Raw genomic sequence first — 23766 nt, forward strand, 5'->3', positions numbered from 1 at the left:
GTGTACATTCGAAGTTCAATCGTTGATATACGTATAGAATAAGTACGGAAGTGTGTATTGTGACCACTAATCCGATTATATGAATTGAATACGTAGAGTTTAAGAAAATACATGTAGCGTTATAGAAATGGTCAATTAGAAGAAGAAAATTCAAAGATTAACTTGTGTCATTTCTAATTTACGTAATAGAAATTTGATGGACGTCGAACAACTTTTAAACTATCCTACTGTTGTAGTATTTTTCGTGCGAGGTAAATAAGGATTCGTTTCTCGGACTTGTAAAGATTTAAAAATAAAGATATATACAGAAAACATGTCACAAGATCAAGAGGAACCAGGACTCAGGATTCCAATGTGTTTCATATTCAAGTGGCTCAGAAATTAATCCTAGGAGATTATAGCTCAAAATAAAACAAATATTAACTCTATCTTTGCCAAATTAGATTCCATAAAACATTACTTGTATATTATAAGCATGGCACATCAAGAATCCTTAGGACTAAGCATGTTCCATCAAACAAAATCACAAGTAATTAATTGAAATCATAAATCAATTAAAATCGGTGCAAAAAGTGAATTAAGAATTATTTAAATAACCACATGGCTGAAAAACAACTTCCTCCATCATCCCAGTATTGGGGTTTAGCTACTCATAATAATCATGTTCTCAAAATACATACTTGATGCTCAAAATATGATTAAAAGAGTGATAAATATAAAACAGTGAAACTACGACGCACAAAAAGCGTCCAGAAATCAACGATAGAATACCACTGCTGTAAAACAACGATACTTAGCTGCTGCTGTTAACGCTGCGAAAAATAAGACTGCTCTGCGCAGTCTGTTCTTCGTGTTCTTCAAGGTCCTCTAATGGCAGCAGCAGCAGGTGGGAATTGCTGTTAATCCTTCTTCATCGCTCCTCTGCGTCCCAAACCTTCCCCAAACTTTTGATAAAGCTTCTCTGAACTCCCACAGGACTTTTTATACTCGACAGGCCCAAAAATCTCTTGGTTTAATCCCGAATATCTTCTATTATTCTTCACGGCCTCGTCCGTTATTTCTTTCCCTGTGGACTCTGATTTCTCGTTAATAGCAGATATTTGGTTTTTAATAACTTTCCAAACTTTGTTAAGATAGGATAGAAGCAAATCTTATGATATCTTCTGCTGATTAATCACCATATCTTCGAAATATGTTCACGCTCCTGCTGTTGACGCTGTCTTCCTCCAACAGATTATCCAGCCCATTTTGATTAGTTAAACAGCCCAAACTAACTTTGTTTGATCAATACAAGTCCAGCCCAATCATTTACAGCGATTGAATCTCGTTAAAACACGTCCAATAATCCAACCCTAAATCTGCCAGGCGTGAAAGCTAGTTTTCCCGCCAATTTTCTTCTTTTGAATTTGGGAAGGAAAGTGACCTCCCCTTTATCCAGTCCCGGTCTCCCTTTAGCACATGCCCGAAATGGGTTACCCCTTATCTAAAGTGAGGGTCCGTATAGTAATTTTCTCCCACGAGCGCAAAAACCACTTTTTTAGCCAATTTCGCCGCAAAAGCTTATTTCTCCAAAAATACCTACAGGGACATAAAAAGCCATAATAAATATAAAATCGAGCACTAATAATATATACAATTGAGATTATATAAGACACATAAATGCGTCTATCAAATACCCCCAAACTTATTATTTGCTAGTCCTCGAGCAAATCAAATAAAAAATAAAATCCTAACTCACTGTCGCAGGCATCGTCGATTGCATTTAGCGTATGCAATAAGCCTTTAAACCCCTAGGTGTCCCTAGTGGCCGAGTTATAGTCTCGGGAGGGATTACTAGAGATATACCCACAAAACCTTTATACTCCAGACCCTAGCTATCTACAACGAACCTTGGAAGGCACTAAAGAATTTCCTTGGTTGGCATACTTAATGACTACAAGAGGAAGTACCCTGATGCGAAATTCCAATTGATGTACACGAGTTTGCACTCAAGCATACTAAAATTCATATATACGTGACAGAGATCTACTCAGATAGTTGCACTATGGACATCATATTCGGGGTCAAACTAATCATATGGATAGATCAAGAAGATGGATATAGAAAAACATAGATGGTTTTGATGTTTACTAAGTGAACGGCGTTTCCCATATCTGTCTGAAGGCCTCCGCCAAAATGAACCTATCCTAATGGATTGAGATATTAGTCTGACTAATATCAACACACTGGCATATACAAGGGAACCAGTGGTCGATAACCTAACTCTAGGTCAACACAACTGGCATATACAAGGGTACCAGTGATCGACTTTATTGAATTTATTCCTTTTGGTCAAATGGTCTGGTCTCAATTTTTTTTTTTTTTCAACTTTTTGGTAACTACCATTTTTTTTTTCATCTCTCTTTTTTTTCTTTTTCTTTTGCAACTTTTTTTTTATGGTATCTCAATCACTCTAATTCACCCTAGCATTGGTAACAACTTGAATCGTGAGCCCCACCTAATCACTTAGAGAAACATAGTTTAAAAACAAAACAAAATAAAAATAGAAGTGAAAAGGACTCAACGAGATATGGTGAAACTATCATGTTATTTCTAACACCTGAGCTATGTGCTTTTATGAATAGACTCTTCTAGATGTTGTCATCTAATCAGATTGGTTCCTCAACTCCTACGATCAAAATGCTTCCATCCACTTAGATTAGTTAGTGAAATCCTCAATAGGCATAAATTTCTAAGTTCTGGAGTTTATTTATTCATACTGCAACTAAAAAGTTTCTCCCATACCCCCAAACTTAAATCTAACATTGTCCTCAATGTTCTAAAGATGAAATTAAAAGCATGAACAAGGAGAAACTGTTACCATTTGAAGCAAAAGAGATAAGGAAAAATATTACCGTGTTGCATGAGATTGGGTTACCTCCCAAGAAGTGCTAAGTTTAAAGTCTTCAGCCAGACATAAAAAAGGTTTAGTCAACTCGAACCGTATAACAGTAGCCGGAATAACTGTGGGTCTTTAAAACCAAAAAGAGCTGACAAAAGGAAACTGCAGTGAACCAAGAAAATGTACAAGACTAGCATGCCCTTACCTAGTTTCTGGATAACTATCGCTAATTGCGGTTCAGGTTCAGGTTCTATGAAGGGGTCTAAATAAACTATTTTCCTCGGATGCATTTCCTCATAGGTAGGATCCAAATTATTAGGTCCTAGAGTCTGGAAAAACTCAGATAAGAACCTGGAATCACAAAATAACCTAAATAATTTAGGATCCTCTAAGTCAATTAGGTATGACTTACATAGTTGACCACAGTCAGAGTAGTGGTCATTCTGAAGCAAATGTGTCGATTCTAATTTCCTAAAGTACTTAGGCTTAGTCTCAGAACTTAATAAGTGACACGTTTGAAATTTATACGTTCCCACAATTGGAAGAAAACTATTTGGTGGGAAAACAAAGTCAATCTGGGTATCATAGCCTGGGCAAACCACATCAACCATAGGATGGGTTTCTAATAACTGAACTTCGTTATGGACATCACCATGTTCAGGAAAACGTGTATGAAGATAATCTTGTAAAATGGTTGAGGCAGATATGTCAAGACCCAAGTGAGGGACCTTTCTAAGAGTTAAATCACATGGAGAATGATAATCACCCCCAAACTTGGAGTTTTGGGTGTCTCTAGATAGACTAGCTACAATTTCCCTAATTTCTAGATCATGAGAATCATGAAAATGGTCAATTGCTTCTTCTAGGTTATACTCAGGTGATGCCTCCTCACACATGTTTAAATGCTCTACGAGTTCATCTTCTTCGTCTAAGACTATTGTTTCTAAATCGCTAGACTTTACAATATTTTTCTCAGAATAAACTCGTTCCTCTAAACCATTATCGGCTTCGTAATCAAAAGGAAATACTACATCGTCTAAAACGGGGGTATATCTAGTCAAATCCTTGTCCTTTTGAATATGTGAATAATTGTTAAAATTATTAGGATCTGAACCAGAAATAATATAATCATTATAAGGCTCAATTGGATTACTAGATTCCTGATCACTATTCCTACATATTTCATGTTCTTTATCAATACTATCCTCATCATAATCATCATTATAACATGAAAAAGATCGAACCTTATCAAAACAAGTAGTGCTACCAATTCTAACCTTGTTATCTTGATTATGTAAATAACTATCTTCATTCTCAAGGGTATTATTGGATACACTATATTGGCAATTCAAGTAATTTCGAGCAATTATTTCGTTCGTCTCAGCTATTCGCTTGAGGTGGTCTTATAAAGAAGGTTCACTCATTATTGTAGTTCTTTCGTCTATAATTATACTATTCATATCAGCTAACTTACGCTTCGACTCAGCTAACTTACGTGTTGACTCTAGTAAAGAGGAATTATCAGAAGGATCATAAAAAGGACTACTTTTCAATAGTTTGATTGTATCCTCTAGAGACGAAGAAATAGTACTATAATCTTCTTGCTCGTAAGACTGATGCATGTGTGGATAGTAATTGGGCTCACCAGGGTATGACCCATATCCTTCCAAAGGATGGCGTTCCCAACCACTATTCCCAACATGGTCATAAAAAGGATGATGTCCATATTCAAATTCAGGTCGATAATCATTGTATTGGCTTCTATCATACCAGTTCGACATTCTTAATTGCAATGGAATTCTACACAATCACAAACAAGGCTGACTCGACCAAATCAAACCTATAGAATCTAGCAAACAAAAAGCATGATGGCTCCACTTAGATTGTTTTCTAGACCAGCTTCTATTCCTTCGAAAAGGAATTCGTTACAATTTGAGCACACCCCTCTGGAATCAATCCGAGCTAATGTAAGTTGAATCGAGGCGAGGGAAGCTCAGTGGAGCTTTGATACCCAAGGCCTCATCGCTATCACAAGGCGGCGCAGTCACGCATTCAACTCACAGAAACCATCATGAACTTTGAAGTGTGCTTAAAGAGCAACCAATATTTTTCGAACGAGTTTCCTATTAAGCTCGTTACCCTATTGGTCTCGTTCTATTCAAAATTTTAGGCTTAGGTTCGCGTTTGGTTTCGTTTTCCTAAGGCGGGCAAGAAGGAAACGGTGATGAAATCCGAGTCCTTATCTTGATTTGGCCAGGCCTTGCCCTTTACTAGGAATTTAAAAACAGTCCAAATTCGTCCTCAATCAATGAATCACCTTAAGGAATACAGTAACTCGCTTACAGGAGATTCGCGAGTGTTTCGATGGACTTACCTCCCGTACCAGACGGGGGATGAACCGTTGAAGTCGACTCGGGCCACGACTCCTATGTCATGTACGAACCCGAGGGGCCGAGACGATATAGTAATCGTCGTCCTTCCCTGCACACAGTTTATATAATTTTTTTTTTTTGTTTAATAATACCCTTCCGTAGGGTTAAAATAAATAAAAAAAATAAAGTCCAATTGTTTAAAGTCCAAAGTCCAAAATAAATAAAAAAATTACAGTTTTCCTCACACACTCTAAAAAAAAATTAAAAATTAAAAATTAAATCCTAAAATTGTCCTTTTTTCTTCTCTTTTCGCTTTTCGCTTTAAGCTTTTTCCTCTCCAAGTCCTTAGTGCTCCACTTCAAACCTGTAAATCAAATAAAAAAAGACAAAGTAAAAAGGAATAAATAATAAAAAAAAAATATAAACCTAAAAAAAAAATAAAAATAAATCTATAAACAAGTCTGCGTCGGCGACGCCATTTTGTTGTAGTATTTTTCGTGCGAGGTAAATAAGGATTCGTTGCTCGGACTTGTAAAGATTTAAAAATAAACATATATACAGAAAATATGTCACAAGATCAAGAGGAATCAGGACTCAGGATTCCAATGTGTTTCATATTCAAGTGGCTCAGAAATTAATCCTAGGCGATTATAGCTCAAATTAAAACAAATATTAACTCTATCTTTGCCAAATTAGATTCCATAAAATATTACTTGTATATTATAAGCATGGCACATCAAGAATCCCTAGGACTAAGCATGTTCCATCAAACAAAATCACAAGTAATTAATTGAAATCATAAATCAATTAAAATCGGTGCAAAAAGTGAATTAAGAATTATTTAAATAACCACATGGCTGAAAAACAGCTTCCTCCATCATCCCAGTATTGGGGTTTAGCTACTCATAATAATCATGTTCTCAAAATACATACTTGATGTTCAAAATATGATTAAAAGAGTGATAAATATAAAACAGTGAAACTACGACGCACAAAAGGCGTCCACAAATCAACGATAGAATACCACTGCTGTAAAACAACGATACTTAGATGCTGCTGTTAACGCTGCGAAAAATAAGACTGCTCTGCGCAGTCTGTTCTTCGTGTTCTTCAAGGTCCTCTAATGGCAGCAACAGCAGCAGGTGGGAATTGTTGTTAATCCTTCTTCATCGCTCCTCTGCGTCCCAAACCTTCCCCAAACTTTTGATAAAGCTTCTCTAAAATCCCACAGGACTTTTTATACTCGACATGCCCAAAAATCTCTTGGTTTAATCCCGAATATCTTCTATTATTCTTCACGGCCTCGTCCGTTATTTCTTTCCCTGTGGACTCTGATTTCTCGTTAATAGCAGATATTTGGTTTTTAATAACTTTCCAAACTTTGTTAAGATAGGATAAAAGCAAATCTTATGATATCTTCTGCTGATTAATCACCATATCTTCGAAATATGTTCACGCTCCTGCTGTTGACGCTGTCTTCCTCCAACAGATTATCCAGCCCATTTTGATTAGTTAAACAACCCAAACTAACTTTGTTTGATCAATACAAGTCCAGCCCAATCATTTACAGCGATTGAATCTCGTTAAAACACGTCCAATAATCCAACCATAAATCTGCCAGGCGTGAAAGCTAGTTTTCCCGCCAATTTTCTTCTTTTGAATTTGGGAAGGAAAGTCAACTCCCCTTTATCCAGTCCTGGTCTCCCTTTAGCACATGCCCGAAATGGGTTACCCCTTATCTAAAGTGAGGGTCCGTATAGTAATTTTCTCCCACGAGCGCAAAAACCACTTTTTTAGCCGATTTCGCCGCAAAAGCCTATTTCTCCAAAAATACCTACAGGGACATAAAAAGCCATAATAAATATAAAATCGAGCACTAATAATATATACAATTGAGATTATATAAGACATATAAATGCGTCTATCACCTACCGAGAATGATGCAGTTATGGAGTCTCCAACAAACGAAGAAATTACTGAGTCAGTAACGAATGATGAGAATGATCCTGAACCAGGTGGTAGTAGAGTCGTACCGAATGTGTCATCTAGAGATGCTTTTCTAAGTGATGTTCACTTTAAAAAATTACTTGCTACAACACGAGCAAAATATTCCAGAAATTGTGCAAGCACTGCATAAAATGAAGGATACGGTGCATTTTGATTTGGGTGGAAGAAAAAGACAATCAACCATAAATAATTTTTGAGTTCATTCCTACGTACATATTTTATGTAAAATTTTCTGATTATGTATTTTGGTTTATTTTATATGTATTTCTTATATGTAATTTAATGATTATTCGTTTATATTTCTATAGGGCCTTTAGGGATCCAAATTTTTTTATTCGTTAATGCATTAAGAGAGGTTATTCATTTATCACCTTGGCCCAAGTCGGGACCGGAGAAAACTATTCATTTAGAGAGGTTATTCATTTACCGAACATTCGTTTATCGAGGTTTGACTGTAATTCACACCAGCTCCACCGCCTCCGCCTTCTCCACCAACAAAAGAACCTCCATTTCATATGAACCCTAAATCTTCACCATACACTTCAACCACGTAGACATAATTACATTCATGAAAAATCTATCAAAATCATTGACTTAAACTTCACCGTTAATCATTCAATCAACACAAAATCGTTAAAAAAACAAAAGAAAATAAAACCCTGAACCTATGAAGAATCCTAATTTTAGAAATTTCTGATTGAATCAACATAAATTGCGAAATTCCAGTAGGATTCAAATCAAACCCAAATCGGTTCTTCTTTTACGGCATCAACTTCAAATTTTCCCCTAAAATTATTCTCAACTCATACCAAAATGATTCATTTCACTATTATAATCACATTAAAATTCTCATGATTTCATTCCAACCCAACTTCAATCTTAGCATTATTCACAATCCCTAACTCATGTTTCACTGTGAACCTTACTAACAGATGGAGACCCATATATAGCAGAATCAAGCCAAAATCAAATCCTAACTCGTGTTTAGCGAAGAGGATTTTTTTTTTTTTTGAGTAATTGAGAACGATTTCTTATTATTCCAATTATCAGAGATTTTGTAAAGGAACTAATTCGGAGCGAAAAGAGGATTCATAGAGAATTTGAAAAACAGACTATGCGAGGAGAAAGAGAAGAGTAGACGGGAGGAGAAAGAGATTAAAGAGTTTTGATATTTTGTTGTTGTTTTATGGATGATTGGTAGCCGTACACGTGACAAACGGATGTTATATGGTTTGGTTGGTAAATAAATCAAAGTCTAATATTTTATTTGGTCATTTCAGTACTTAACTAACTTCCTTAACTGTCAATGCAGTCAACCGTGGTCTCGTGACCCAAATTCTAATTAAAAATTTTGCGTGACCCAAACGCAAATCTGGTCACTTTTATGTGACCCAAAGTCAAAATATCCCTTTAAATAAACCTTGGGGATTGGAGATGAACTCTATGTAAAAGGTTTTATCTCTTTTTTTTTTGTCATTTAGCAATGACCCACAAAGAAAAAAGTGCTAATAAGACCTCCACCTAGGATGATCTTGACCCCTTAGGCTTAGTCTTGTGGGGTTCTAGTCTAGCACCTAGATTAGCAATCCACGTCAGATAGCAAAACCACCTAAGTCTTATGGGAGTGCTAATCTAGCAGCTAGATTAGCAGTTCACGTCAGCCCAGCGATGAATGGTTCAAGGTTTTAAATCTCAGTTGTCAAATTAACAGATATATCGTCCAGCGCTGAACCATTCAGCGAAAATGTGTTTTTTCTGGCGCTGAATCATTCAGACAAACTATCTAGCATGCTAGTTCACATGCTAGCAACTGAGTTTTCATGGGATTCTACTTTATGGAAACTGAGTATCTGCTCAATATTCAATAGATATGTACATTTGTTTATGGTTTTCACTATTTTACGCTAATACTTCTCTTTTTTACTGTTTTTATTTTACTAAAACTTTTATTTTTTTACTAAAAATGGGTACTTTGCACTATTTGCACGAAAACTATGTTTTGGTGTTGTTTGGCTAAGGGAAACCTTTTTCCCATAGTGATATGACTTTTGAACGCATTTCACTACACTTAAAATAAGGCATAGCTAAGGGATATCCTTGCCATAGTACTCGGCCTTACATTGGAAATGCTCTTAGCAACAAAAAAATGTAGCTTACATTCAGGTGCGGAGCTAGAAATCTACACATGGATTGAAAAAATAAAGTCAAATATTAAGAGTAGGCATGAATGCCAAAATGTGCTTTAGAGTACAAAGTATAACAATTATTAGGCTTGGAATCCAGCCTAACAGGGTGGGTGGTCTCTTATTCTTTCCATGGGCTGGCTTTGCCCTTGCTTGCATTTGCATTTTTTTTCATCCTTCTATCATCTAGTCATGTAAAAAAAGTTTTATTCCTAGGTGTAGAAATTAACTTTTAAGAAGATAAAAGTTAATTTTTAAGAATATTTTAAAAAATCTACCAAGTTATCAATCGGGAACTTTTTGTACTTTTTCACTTGCACTATTTTCTTAAATTAATAATATCATGAAAATAAATTATAAGAAAATAAACTCAATCTAACTATATTTTAAGTTGTATAACTAGGGAAGTACAAAGACCAATTTTATTCAGGATCATTAAGAAATTTCTGAATCAGATTGGATAAGTTATTATTTGTCTTTCTAGAGATGATACACGTTGTCAATAAGAAGTTATCAAAATGAACATTATTGTCAATTCTTTCTTCTTTTGCCTTAACATACATCTCGATTAACAACTTTAGGATAGGTTCAGAACCGCTTTGAAATTTGATGTGATAACCATTAATCTCCATTGTACATTAAAATGCTGCTTCAGCTCCTTCATATTCTAAAAGTTCAACCGATGTTTTTTTTTTGAGAATTACGAATTACTGGAAAAGGAAAAACAAAGAAAGGGAAAGATTAAGAAAATAATTAGTCGATTATAATTCTATTTTTGTATTTGAGTGCAACGAGAAGTAGTTATTCCTTCACAACTGATTAGTTTTTAAGTATGACCAGTATCTTTCAATATTTGAAATGACGTAGTGGACAAAAGAGAACCATATACGACAAACAGAGCGCCATACAGGATTTATTTATTTTCACCTTTTTTATGTATAGTCCAATTATTTAATTATTTTTAATATGTTTGGTTTTAGTGTTTTAGCCCTGATGGACATTCTTTTTGCCGTCTTCCTCCCCTTAACCAATTCAAATCACTCACTTAAGTTAAGTATCTTAACCAACTAGGATTAGAAAACCATTACTTCCGTTTTGCATCTCCACTTCTTCGCTCCTATACTATTTCACTTTGAGTGAAGTTCCACACTTCATCCGACAATGTTTGTTGAGAAAAGCTCATCAATATATGCATTAATCGAAAAGTATAAAAATATGATAAATCGTTATACAACATCAAATATATGCGCTTGAAAAGTAGTTGGAACGTCCGTGTGAGTTGGTTTTTTTTGGACCAAATTACCCTCCCTTGGTGGGTCAATAGGTGAAGTTAAGGTTAGGCTGGGGTAAATAAGTTAACTTTGCCCGAAAATAATAAACATAATACATTAACCCATCTTCTTTTGTTCTTATTTCTTATGAATCTTCATTTTCTTTCACTTTTTCATTCCTCTTGTGCAGACTTGCAGTCGTCGTTACTTGCAGAAATACCTACTGAGGTGAAGGAATCAAATCCAAATAGTATGGTTATATACTTCCATATAATTTTTATTTTACATTGGATAAATGGTGGGTTCTTGTAATTTGTTTCACTGACCCCGTTTGAAACCCTAACCCTCCTGTTGGTTCTGGAGGATTCCTCTTGTTTGTGCTTTTTTAGTTAAATTGTTGTTCTAGGTGTTTTATATTCTCATGTTAATTGATGTATGGGAAATTCCATGGTTCTTATATCTAATCCTTATTTGTTACATCCGCCTTCATTGAACTCATTCTGATGATTTTTATGTAAGATTAATATAATTATGAAAAATTGTAGTTAAAATAGTTAATGCAATTTAGTTTGATATACTAGTTTATCTTGTTGCTCATGCACAACTTTAAATTATTTTCAAAATGGTATCTACTTTGTGGCTCTCATCCTAATACTTTGGCCACAAATTTATTCTACTTACTTGATGTTCATTCATGTTTGGGCACTGGCATAGATAAATTAGATTTTATTTCTTCCAGGCTTCTTGCTTATAACATGCATCTATAATGGAGGATGAGAAATGGTTAGTGAGAAGAAGTCTGAGTCATCAATAAAGTTGTAAAATAACCTTCTTGCCCCTACTAATACCCCATTTAAACATCATCACCAATTTGGATGCATCTAGTTAAGGTGGGGAAATCCCTTTAGTGCTAGTTTCATGTTGTCATCAGAGGTCGCATTCCAAATACCTTGTTTTATAATTACCCTTTCTTGCATATTTTGAATGCTACTTCGGTTGTTCAATTAGGAACGACTATTGCGTTATTTGGGGTTGTTTAATTTTAAACAACAAAAAATCTCAAAATGTTATACAATTTTCAAATGAATCACATATTCATCATTCTTCTTTTACTTGTTTTATATTGTCATGATCGAAGCCACTTCTACTCATTTTTAAAGATTTATGTATGGATACTGCTATTCGTGTGAGTATTAAATTTAAAATTTATATAATTAAATACAAATATTACTGCACGTACATTGGTCTCGAGTGGTTGTTGGTGGTATTTAATTTGAGACTTTTACTAACATTTGATATGAAGATGTTGTTTACTTATGAAGCATTTACCTTGATACGGCTCGGTTTAGAGAATTGACTACCGGGATTTCGGATCCTCTCCAGTCTGAACAGGTTATGAAGTGCCAATCAGAAAGGGAGTACTCTATTGCCAGGCATATCTCTTTGTTCATCCACTGGCTTTGTACCAGTTTAGTAAAAAGGCATCAAGAGGATTTTTTTCGAGTCAGATTAATAGAGTTATACTAATATTTAAGCAGTCGAACTATAACGGTCTCACTATGTATTTGTCAAACTAAAATAGTCTTACCAATAAAATACACAGACATTGTTTATTGTCGCCATCCGTCACCGTACACCATCTCAGTTTTCATAATATTGTATCAACAAATTCTTATAAAAAATATAAGTTCACATGAGTTCTTGTTTAAATGTTCTCAATACAACATATGTTGTTAATATTAATAAAAAACTCATGAATGAGGGCGAAAATATCCTTAAAATATAGTTTTTGAAGACGATTTTGGAGGACAATATGGATCCAACTATGAAGCAAAACTAACATAAGTAATTTTTTCTATTTTATATCAAACTAGAAAAGAAAGTCCCTAATATTTTCAGATGGGGTGTTTGGATACCAGAAGCAAAAATAAATTCTAAAAGTTTGAAGTAGCAAACTTTTTGCTTCACAAAAAATTTATCTCGTCTCACAAATATAGCAACTCTTTGGCATATGATCAAAAATTGAAAGAATTTCCATGAATTGTACTAATAACACATTCAAGAGATGAGATCATAAATATGCGAGTAAATACCCACAACCACTTTTTTAATATCTCATCTCCACAGACGCATAAGGGTACAATTAACATAAAGTTTACTCAACAAGCTTACTTCAATCAAGATGATGATATCGTCAATAACCAAGAACTAATAATGCCACGAGTTGTAATAATAAAAAAATAAAAAAATTGAAGTTCATAAAGAAGAGAAGATTTTTCAATCTCTTCTTTAACAAATATAATTGGATCCTCATCCTTGCTTCCAACAATAAATTTAAAGAATACAACAAATAAAACAAGTTAATCAACATTGCTTAAAAGGTTAAAATATTTTTACTGTCTCGTACGAAACAAATATGAAACCACTCGTCAACTTGGTCATGTCGTAATTCTCGTGAAAACCAAAAGTTGCAGGAAACTTTTGGGGTGTTAAGATAAGTTGTAGTGGACTTAAAACAATCTTCCATTGTAAATACCTTCCCAGTGGTGTCCGTTTCCATCTATCATAAAAAGAAACGACTAAAATCCGCTTCAATAACACAAATCGGATATGTAATAAAAAAATTTATTTAAGAAATTTACCTCTTGTGCACCAAATAATCAAGGAAGCCCTATGCCAATTGAGAATTACCAAAACATGCTAATGAGATATGATCGTGATCACCCAAATGTAAATTTTTGACGTCATCTGCGTAATTTACAAGTAATGTCTTTCTACGATAAATACAATCGAACATTTCATGTATTTCATCTTCACTCAACTGATTTTCGTTAATAAAACTTGTCATGTCGATATTACATTGGACAACATAAATAGCCATCTCAACTGGATCAACCATGCCGTTCACACACTTCTTTCTTTAATAATCCAAAGTCATCATGGATCATAACTACTTCCCCTTTATAAGGTAAAATCATATTTGTAGTTCCACATTCAAAGATTCGCCACTATTCGTCGGAAAAGATTTTTATTGACATACGTAATATTTCTAGAGTGAAACCAAGTCATGAAAATCATTTAAAGCAGCAGGTCACTGATCACACATGAGAAAATATGGGCTAGTTATATCTAAAAACACATAAGCATCATTGCTACCTATAATTTGAGGTACGATCATACATCAGTATCTTAGATTCACACTGTATCATATTGTGATATAACGATAAAATGTTATATTTTAAAAGAAGTTAATTGACACATGCAAAATTTATAACATGACTTATTTTCTTGCATTTGAATAGTTGGGCGTGGATACATTTAGTATCCGCAGTACTACCAGGTTAATTGTCAAAAGCTATCTCATTTGTAGAAAACAATGTGTCGCAATATGAATTTTTTTTAGCATAAAGATGAATACATTCCAGCAAGATAAAGAAAACAAATTAGAAAAATGTTGTCATACTGTCACAACAGAAACAAGCTCCCAGTTGTGATTATCCGACAACATCAATTTAGTGGTATTAACAGAAATATCATCCACTATACTCTACGGTACATATCTAGAATTAGGAAAGACATTAAATAACCTAATAGTAGCCTGGATACTTTCATTTGAAATACTATTATTAATCATATCGACCAAAAGAAATTGGTCTAAAAAGGTTGACAATTCTTCATTCCAAGTTGTAAACAGGGAAGATTTCCTTTCCTCTTTTCCCAATTTATCCGCTACTTGATACCCACTTCTTCTTATGAACTTGAACCCCAAAAAACCATTACATTCCCTCAAGATAATCAAAGCTTCCTTCACAATGCTTTGATTTTGCCAGACCATCATTTTTTCCGTCCCACCCGCGAACCTCAGAATTCTTTCATAGTCACCTTCTATCTAGAAGTTCAGAAAGTCTTCTTCCTTTACCCCTTATATGATTTTTTTAATGAATATCCTTTTACATACACTTATTTATATGCAATATTATTTATTTTCTTTTTGCATAAATATCTTTTGCGCATATAATATTATTAGGAATTTGGACATTTTGGTAAGCATTTTTATGAAATCAATTCCTAATTCTAGATAATTTATATAAAAAATAAGTATTGGTTTGAAATGCTAATTATCTCTAAATCCAAGAAACGTAGATCTTACTTTTTTATATTAGATGCAAATAAATATTCATACAAGGGTATAACTTGAATGTTTTGTTTGGAAAATTATATATTGAAAATTGTATATGCAAACACTAATTATTAGTTTCATGTACGCATAAACACCATTTTAAAATAAAATAAAAATTCTAGCATATTGGTGACATATAAAAAACCCAAAATTTGAGTTAAGAACCTATAAGATGACCTGCTCATATGTATCAATCACCTTTCTGATGCAATTAATTTTTCCATCAAAATATTTTACTGTCGAGGATATAGTCGGCTTTTTAGTGTATCCTAACCACGTTACATAATCGATTATAAACTTTGAAACTAGCAAAGGCCATGACAGTAAGTCTTATCTTTACTGTCAGGTTTGATAAAGCGTTACAAATTGTCTGTGTTTGAAACCTGGTATATGAAGTAGCGACTCGAAAATTAATATTCCTTTCGCACATCAACCGTGTGCTTAATCTCGTCATCTGAAGGAGTCAAGTTTGCAAGAACTATCTTAATATTAGAATTTAACTCTTTAAAAACATGAACAACTTGTGAGCTAATATTTTCCCTTCCCTGTCATAGTCAACCCACGACACAAGCGAATTACAACCTCCAGCCTCTCTTATTGAGGTATCTTTAAAATACATTCAATCATTAGGAACTAACTTATTAACCGATTTGGTATAAATTTCGAGAAGGTCGTCCATTTTAGATATTTTTATTTAGTTTCATCCTCGAATTTTAACTCCATGAGATGTCTTTTCGGTGATGTTACCCATGATGTAGTTTTGAAGTGGTAAGAAAAGGGTTTGATTCTCGGACTTGTGAAGTTGATTTTAGACTTCAATTATAAAATTAAACTGGAAAATAAATTAAAAGATAATGACAATGTTGAGAGACTACTGGGAATCAGGGTTCCACCAAACTCATATTCTATGGTCTGTTAGAGCATTGCTCGGTCGAACTCGCATGCATTCCTATATCTAGCATGTTTGTCAATATTAGTGATCAAAACTATATGTATTGATTTCTAGTATACTTATGACTAAGTCTCGGTCTAGGATAGTTAGGAATAGTTGAGTTTCAGACTCCATGGAGATTATCTTGCAAAGACGAAGAACTACTCAAGGAACCGGTGGAACTTCATCCGACTAAAAGGTATGTGGAGACTTGAACTCATCTTGTCACTCAAAAGACTATCTACTCTATCTGCTACTCTTGAGACAACAGTCGTATAAGTATGATAGTTTTCATACATACACATTTGTTATTTCAAGCCGAGTTTACTCGCCTATCTTTTTCTCGAAATACGTGTTGGTAAGCTTTTGCTTTAGCCATCTTCATCTTTACCCGTGATGAAAGTCATGATGACGTTTCAGTCTTGAAAATAGCTTTGATGACGATAGTCGATTCTTTATGTCTAACGACTATTATAACATTATAGAAGAATGTTTCAATGATTGAAAATGTAGTGCTTAGAATATGTAACCACCTATGGATGTAAGAATTTAGTGTGTTCTCACATTTGTGTATAAATCCATGTGCCGGAAATCAAGTGTGTGCATATGTGTGCATGCGGTATTGGTTAAGGAGACAGGTTGGGTATGCGTACCCGTACGCATATTGGCGGAAGTTCACTTCCGTGAAATTCTGTTGGGTTTGAAGTTTACGAACTCAAAAACCAGTCACCTTAGGTACGTGTACCCGTACGCGTACTGGCGGAACTTTTACACCCAAAAAAGTCTGCTGAGTTTGGAAACTAAAACCAACTCAAAATCTGGTAGTTAAGGTACGCATACCCGTACGCGTACCCAAGCTGGTTATTTCTCAAATCGGTAGTTCATGGACTTAAAAAAATAAATTATAATGAGTGCAATCTTTGCAAACCGTGGGTATATTGTTCATGAATTGATTCAAATGAATCAAACCGATTTTGTTTCAATTGTGTCTATTTATAAAGACCTAAGCAACTTAACAACTCTTGAACTAGTTCTTATGAGTCATTTGAACTAGTTATGAGAAAGATGAATACGGTTGATATGAAAGCACTCATATGGCTAACCATTGGTCAACCATTTGTGAACCAACCAATGTACACGTTTAGGTACGGTTACTCAAACCTAAATGAATACATTTCATTTGTGTGTGACAAGCTAAGTTTAGATCTAACGGTTGAAAGATACTAGCTTGGATAAATCAGGTTTTTCATCTAACGGTGAAAATTGAATGCTTTGTTACGAAGGTAACTTGGATTGCTAACCCTGATTTGAAAACTATATGAGGAGACGTCTAGCAACTGTGTAGAACTAATCCCCACACCTCCTGTGTGATACTAGTTGGTTTGCTAGAGTCGATTCTCCTTTAATCGTAGGTTTCTTCTCGAGACCCTGTCGATTGACGAGTGGAAGACTTCATTGGGATTGTGGAGCCAGGAGAAACTACTTCTCTTGTCGTTGAGCGATCTGATCTTGCCATTTTCTATCGTAGGAGTTCAATTGGAATAATTGACTTGAGATTATATCTCCGATAGGGAAAGATAAAAAGAAATCACAAACATCTTCGTCTCATCGTTTGTGATTCCGCAATATCTAGTTTCTCTACATACAATTTAGATTATTGTGAGGTGATTGATAATACTAGGCTGTTCTTCGGGAATATAAGTCTGGTTTATCAATTGGTTCTTGTTCACCTTGATTTTTATCAAAAGACAGAACAAAACTTTTAGGTTTATCTGTGGGAGACAGATTTATCTATCTTTGTAGACTTTTCTGTGTGATACAAATTTGTTTATTAAAGTCTTCGACTTTGGGTCGTAGCAACTCTTGGTTGTGGGTGAGATCATCTAAGGGAATCAAGTGAGTAGTATCCTGCTGGGATCAGAGACATAAGGAGCGCAACTGTACCTTGAGTTAGTGTGAATTGATTAGGGTTCAACTACAGTCCAGACCGAAGTTAATTTGTACTAGGCTAGTATCTGTAGCGGCTTAATCCAGTGTGGTGTTCAATCTGGACTAGGTCCCGAGTTTTTCTGCATTTGTGGTTTCCTCGTTAACAAAACTTCTGGTGTCTGTGTTATTTCTATTCCGCAATATATTTTGTTATATAATTGAAATGTCACAGATTGTGCGTTGTATCGATCAATAATGAAATCCAACCTTTGGTTGTCGATTGGAAATTGATTGATCCTTGGACATTGGTCTCTGCTACCGTCCAAGTTTATCATCCTTGTATTTCATAAAGACTCGCAAATTCCTATTTGCTTGAGTAAAGATCAAATCAAGTGAGAGAGATATTAACTCATCGATATACTTTTCTCTAGATTGAGTCTGACTTTCTAGTTGATTCTCTAGAAAGTATATTGGAGTTAGTCCATATAGATTTCTAATCGAAATATTGGGTGTGGTTGTTAGACCCCCGCATTTTGGTATCAGAGCAGGCAAACACGTTCAAGACCTCAAAAGTCTGTGTTTGTAGCGATCTGACTCTATGGACAGAGGTGCTATCTCTATTAACGTACCACTAGTCTTCGATGGCTCAAATTACTTATGGTGGAAAATTGCTATGCGTGCGTTTCTTCAAGCGCGTGATTTTCAATCATGGGTATATGTTGTTAATGGCTATGATGCTCCCGTTGTTGTATTAGGTAACGCTAATGTTCCAAAAAATATTGGTGAATATGATGCTGCAGAGATACTTGCTACAAAGCAAAACTCCGACGGTTTGAATGCCATAATACATGCCATTACCCCAAATCTTCAACACCATGTGTCAAATTGCACTAGGTTTAAAGATGCGTGGGATATCTTAGAAACCGTATTCGAAGGAAATACCAGTTAATGGAAGCTAGGATTCAAAACTTTAATTCCTATTGGGAATACCTTCGTATGGCAGATGAGGATTCATTTGATGAGTTTAATCACAAAGTGTCTGAAATTGTTAATGCATCTTTTGCATTAGGTAAGACTATTCCTGAAAAGGACATTGTGATGAAAATTATCTGATCGTTGCCATCTAGATACGATTCTAATAAGCATGCCATCATTGAGGGAAATAACCTTGATAACCTCTCCAGAAATACGCTGGTTGGTAAGCTTAAGATCTTTGATCACAAACACTCGTCCAAATCTAAGGATGTTGCGTTCAAAGCACTGAAAGATACAAAATTACTTGATAAAAGTAAAAATGTGTATATCTCTGAAGATGATCACTCTGAGACAGATTCATCAGATGAAGATCTCGGCAAATCAGTCTCGATAATCACAAGACAATTTAGAGATCTTCTGTTGAAGAGAAGTAAACGGTTCTCCAGAGATAAGCCAAAGGCGTTAGTCAAACCTCATAATCGTATTCCTTCTAAAAACAGGGACACAGATGAAACTGATGACAAGGATATGCATCAATGCTTCAACTGTAAAGGATTTGGTCATTTTGCAAACGAGTGCCCAAATCGTAGAAAATACACTGGGAACAAAGGTCTTGTTGCGACACTTGGTGAGATGTCTGACAATTATGATTCTGATGAAGACAAGAAATCAAGCGTTGCTCTTCTGTCTGAAAATATTGATTTTGATAATTGTAGCAATACATACATCAATCTTGATAATATTTTAGAAGAGAGCCCAATCAAGATGGAAGAATCTGACCCGTCTTTTGGAAACGCTTTACTTAATGTTTCAGGATATATTATGTGCTTAGGAGCTTGCATTTCAAAGGCCCCTGAACCATTCTTTGCGTTGACATGATCCCATTGTTCTCTCAATGGACATGAATTTTCAAAGTGTTTCAAGTACAAACACGAGATGAGATATGTCAACAAGCATCAACGAAGAGCAGATCGTTTAGCCAATAAGCTTAAACTCGCGGAGAAAACAACTAAGGTATGTAAGATCTTGTCCTCTTCGAAAAGACTGGTTTCCAAAGAAATATATAGACCATTAGAGAGGAAAAACTGGTCTAAACATACGGAAAGGAAGATTTCCATTGATTCCGTACAAAAGGGTCATGGTGGACAAATCGTTGTTCACCACAGCACAACTTGATTGTGTTATTTTTTGTGCATCTTGTCTCATGTGCCTATTCAAAAGAGACAAGATCTTGCACACCTCAAGCTTTAAAACTAAAATAGAAAATATTTTCTTTTCTTCTGTTTTTTTAGCTTTGAGTTGTTTGGCTTTGGAATTTGTTCATATCACTGTTGGTATTGGAAGTAACCAATTTTCCAAAAGAAGAGGGTTATTATCGACAATTCCGCTCTTTATAGGGCTATGAGTTGGACGTATACGAACCTGTTTAAAGGTTTCAAATCCTTACATTCCTTTTTCCGTCTCTGATACTCTTTATATCTTAAGACTGCTTGTTGAAGTTTAATTGTGAACTCCTCTCACAAAACCATACCATGGAAACTCCAAGCACCATGTCTTTAGATGGTAAAGATATCAATATGATTTTTAAGCCATCAATCACCAAGGAAAAAGAAAAATCTCTTGTGTCTCCATCCTTGAAAAGAAAAAGAAGGAATGTGAGGAAGCCAAGGGCAATTCCTTCTAACTCTCAGAAATTCTCTGATGTTCTTGATGAGTTGAAAGAGACAAGAAAGGAGATTCGACAAATAAAGGCTTGTGTTCTAAGATCTTTGGAAATTTGGAAGGCCCTGGTTCGACATCTCCAACCAAGATGGTTTGTTGGCATTGAATCCTTCCTCCAAGAACCTTATGTTCCAATGGCTGTTGATGACAAGGAGTTCGGGAACGATGCAGAATTTCTCAAAGATATCAATGTCTAGAAAGTCTTCTTATGAGATTTTTTCTACTTTGTTTTAGGAAGAATATCTAGAGTTTGGAATAACCATTGTTGTGAGAACACATAGCTATGTCCACTGTTTTTTCATCTTTATTTTTTAGGTTTATTTGTTTAAATTCTAAAAATTGGTTTGGAAGATGATTTTTGCAGTATTAATCTTTATGGTTTTATATATTGCAATATGTTATGGGATATGTGTGTTTGCGTACTATTATTGTCCCATATGATGTCGAAAGTTATCTCCTTTATATGTCGATATGCATGTGTTGATAAAAGAAGGAATGAACTTTTGACAAACAAAAGTTAAGCCTATTATGTCAATTATTGATGGAAGATAGGTTAAAATCTTTTGTTCGCAAGGATTATGTCTATTGTATGTCATTGTGCAAATAGTGATGGAAAATAGAATGAATCCTTGTATATGTCGTCGTATTGATCATTCCCTGATCCATATTTTATATGTATACTGCAATGCTCCATAAGTTTTTCTTGTGTTGAGCATAAGACGATTGAGTTAATCATTCTTTTATGGTGAACTTAGTCGTAGCTTCGTAAGTTTTTTTATGTCTATCATTTCCAACTAGACTAATCATAGATTCGTTTGTGGTTATTTTGGTTGTGTATTCCGATTAAATTAATCATGGGGTTTCTTGTGATTAGTTTAATTGAGTTTTTTGGATATAGAAAATCATTTCTTTATGGTTTTTGGTGTCCAATAAAATCCTTCCTTTCTTATAAAAGTAAGGTCGCTCTTGTTGTTCTTTAGGGAATGACATCAAATAGGGGAGAGTTCTTTTGAACTTGCGCTTAATTTTCATATTTTTGTGGAGAGTGCGGCTGTGGAATATTTGAGGAGTTATCTTGTATCTTTATAACTCTGTGATGAATGCATTTAACTTCGGCTTTATGATTGCATCTAAACAAGTTGGTATGTACTTTTCTTTAGTCTTGAAGTGTCTCCATGAAAATTTTCATTAGGATCCCGTTTTCGTACCTTTGCCAAGGGAGAATTAATGTGTAGTTCATACTACAGATACATATGATTTACGTGCTTTACAGGTCATTATGTAAGGAGGAGTGGTTTTCATGTTGAGAAGAAGGATTGACTAAGGGGGAGTGATACATATCACCATAGTATTGTTGTCAAAGTTGTGATATAAGAACTTTGATGTTGTGTAATAATACTATGACATTGTATAACAACGATCGAGAACCTTCGTTTTCTCATTGTTATGACTACAGAACTTCAACAACTATGATGTTGAACTTGCAACCTTTGGAATCACGGGAGTACTTGGAAAAGACGAAGTTTTCGAGTAACGACGAAGCGCCAAGGAGATCAAGAATGTGGACGAGGAGCAACAAAGTTTTATTTATTTTGTAATCCATATGTATTGATAGTTTTGTCACTAAAATTGACAAAGGGGGAGATTGTTAGAGCATTGCTCGGTCGAACTCGCATGCATTGCTATATCAAGCATGTTTGTCAATATTAGTGACCAAGACTATATGTCTTGATTTCTAGTATACTTATGACTAAGTCTCGGTCTAGGATAGTTAGGAATAGTTGAGTTCCATACTCCATGGCGATTATCTTGCAAAGACGAAGAACTACTCAAGGGGCCGGTGGAACTTCATCCGACTAAAAGGTATGTGGAGACTTGAACTCATCTTGTCACTCAAAAGACTATCTACTCTATCTCCTACTCTTGAGACAACAGTCGTATAAGTTTGATAGTTTTCATACATACACATTTGCTATTTCAAGCCGAGTTTACCCGCCTATCTTTTTCTCGAAATACGTGTTGGTAAGCTTTTGCTTTAACCATCTTCATCTTTACCCGTGATGAAAGTCATGATGACGTTTCAGTCTTGAAAATAGATTTGATGATGATAGTTGATTCTTTATGTCTAACGACTATTATAACATTATAGAAGAATGTTTCAATGATTGAAAATGTAGAGTTGAGAATATGTAACCACCTATGGATGTAAGAATTTAGTGTGTGCGCACAGTTGTGTATAAATCCATGTGCCGGAAACCAAGTGCGTGCATATGTGTGCATGCGGTATTGGTTAAGGAGACAGGTTGGGTATGCGTACCCGTACGCATACTGGCGACAGTTCACGTCCGTCAAATTCTGCTGGGTTTGAAGTTTACGAACTCAAAAACCAGTCACCTTAGTTACGTGTACCCGTACGCATATTGGCGGAACTTTTTCACCCGAAAAAGTCTGCTGAGTTTGAAAACTAAAACCAACTCAAAATCTGGTAGCTAAGGTACGCATACCCGTACGCGTACCCAAGCTGGTTATTTCTCAAATCGGTAGTTCATGAACTTAAAACAATAAATTATAAGGAATGAAATCTTTGCAAACTGTGGGTATATTGTTCATGAATTGATTCAAGTGAATCAAACAGATTTTGTTTCAATTATGTCTATGTATAAAGACCTAAGCAATTGAACAACTCTTGAACTAGTTTTTATGAGTCATTTGAACTAGTTCTGAGAAAGATGAATACGGTTGATATGAAAGCACTCATATGGCTAACCATTGGTCAACCATTTTTGAACCAACCAATGTACACATTTAGGTATGGTTACTCAAACCTAAATGAATACATTTCATTTGTGTGTGACAAGCTAAGTTTTAATCTAATGGTTGAAAGATATTAGCTTGGATAAATCAGGTTTTTCATCTAATGGTGAATATTGAATGCTTTGTTACCAAGGTAACTTGGATTGCAAACCCTGATTTGAAAACTATATAAGGAGACGTCTAAAAACTGTGCAAAACTAATCCCCACACGTCCTGTGTGATACTAGTTGGTTTGATAGATTCAATTCTTATTTAATCGTAGGTTTCTTCTCGAGACCCTGTCGATTAACGAGCGGAAGACTTCATTGGGATTGTGAAGACAGACGAAACTACTTCTCTTGTAGTTGAGCGATATGATCTTGCCATTTTCTATCGTACGAGTTCAATTGGAATAATTGACTTGAGATTATATCTCCGATAGGGCAAGATAAAAAGAAATCACAAACGTCTTCGTCTCATCGTTTGTGATTCCGCAATATTTAGTTTCGCTACCATACGATT

The sequence above is a fragment of the Papaver somniferum genome, chromosome 7 (assembly GCF_003573695.1).
Source record: "Papaver somniferum cultivar HN1 chromosome 7, ASM357369v1, whole genome shotgun sequence".
NCBI classification, from domain to species: Eukaryota; Viridiplantae; Streptophyta; class Magnoliopsida; order Ranunculales; family Papaveraceae; genus Papaver; species Papaver somniferum.